Below are 1,662 nucleotides of genomic sequence, written 5' to 3'. Positions count from 1 at the left end.
CCCCTGGCTGCAGCATCTCAGGCACCCCTCCCCCAAGAACTACAAAGTCAGAACCTGCTTGTGTGTGTGTGGTCAGGTGCACGCTATTGGGCATTGAACCCAGGCATCCTTTATCACTGAGCTACATCCCCAGCCCTTTTTATTTTAAAATTTGTCTTGATAAGTTGCCCAGGCTGGCGATCCTCCTGCCTCAGCCTTCAGAGTAGCTGGGACTATAAATGTGTTTGGCCAGAACCTGCATTTTAAAGTGACCCCCAGGTTGAAATGTGAGAAGCTGTTCACTATTTTTGTGTGCATTAACTTACATATTTATATATGAACATACACATATGCTCCTTCCTGGGTTGAGGATGTGGCTTTAGAATGTGGCTCTTGGCAGAGGAATAATTTTCAAAGTGTGGCCTGGGAATTTAGCAACTTTAGCACCATTCCAGAACTTGTTAGAAATGCAAATAACCAGTCCCCGACCCCAGCCAGTGAAGGCAGAAGATCTGGGGGTGCTAGCCTGCCGTCTGGGTTTTAACAAGCTTGCTACAGGCTCAGCGGCTCCCTAGCTCCTCCCTTGCAGCATAGGAGAGCCTCCTCTGGTCAGGCTGGTTCATCAAGATTGCAATGCAGAGTCCAGTTCCACCAAGCACACAGCAGGAGCCCCATTAATACTTTCTGCAGTTAGAAATCTCAGCCTGCGATCTTGGGTTTCTGAGACCGACGCCTTCCCAGTTAGGAATCTCAGGCCGCCAGCCCTACACCCGTTTTACCGAGGGGCCAATGGAGGCTCCGAGCAAGAGGTTTCTTTTCTCAAGTCAGAATTTCTTCAAGTCTGGGCAGGGCTCCCGCCCTCCCGAAGGCACTGCCTACAGTGGATTTCCTTTTAAAAATAGCAGCCAGACAGACACCAGCTGACTCTGGGTGTGGGCTCCATGTCAGGCAACCGCAGTCCTCTCATTGAGGTGGATAAAATTGGATTTTAATGTTCAGAAAAATGTGAAGTGGCCCGTAAGCCCGCTAAGTGCCACCAGCTGGGTGGGTCTGCTGGGCCTTCGCCGGGGCCAGGATCTACAGGTGGCCCCGGCCACCGGAGCTCTGCACCTCCTCCCAGAGGTTGAGGTCGGTAGGGGCCGTCTGCCAAGTTCGCGGCCCAAGCTGGACCACGTGGCCCTCCACCTTCTGCAAGGGAGGGAGAAGCGATTAAGGCCAGTTAAGGAAAAACTGATCGCACCCCTAAGGATTTCAGGGAAAGGATTAAATGCGGAATCGGGGGCATGGAGGCCCTACAGGAACCCTTTCGAGAGCTCATTTCCGCCTAAAAATTCTCCCCCCCTGTATAAAGGATCGCGGCAGGCACGGACGGGGTTCGAACCCGTGATCTTCGGTTTACGAGACCGACGCCTTACCACTTGGCCACCGCGCCTGCGTTAGAATGGCGGCCCCGCGAACCTCTATCCTGGCGCCGCTCCCGCGACCAGCCCGCGGGCACGAGCGCGGCGCGAGCGCGGCCCCGCCCCTCGGCCCAGCCGGGCGGGGCTTCGCGGGCGCGCGCCGGCGGCTCCCCGCCCCCACGGCGAGTGGGTGTCCCGGGCTTCGCTGGGGCGGCGTCCCCGGAGTCCCCGCGAGCTGCCCAAGACGCGTATCTGAAAGACCGAGCAAGTAGGGAGCCTGTTG

General features: G+C 56.5%; 1 non-coding gene across 1 annotated transcript; it reads right to left on the bottom strand.

Annotated features, from left to right (window-relative positions):
• Positions 1-1,339: 1,339 nt before the first annotated feature.
• Positions 1,340-1,411, bottom strand: Trnat-cgu (transfer RNA threonine (anticodon CGU)). The gene has a single exon. It is a non-coding gene; the product is annotated as a tRNA-Thr (tRNA).
• Between the last annotated feature and the right edge of the window lie 251 nt (positions 1,412-1,662).

This window comes from Callospermophilus lateralis, chromosome 19 (genome assembly GCF_048772815.1).
Source record: "Callospermophilus lateralis isolate mCalLat2 chromosome 19, mCalLat2.hap1, whole genome shotgun sequence".
Classification (NCBI taxonomy): domain Eukaryota; kingdom Metazoa; phylum Chordata; class Mammalia; order Rodentia; family Sciuridae; genus Callospermophilus; species Callospermophilus lateralis.
The sequence above is the reverse complement of the archived record's forward strand: the minus strand, read 5'-3'. Positions and strand labels throughout refer to the sequence as shown.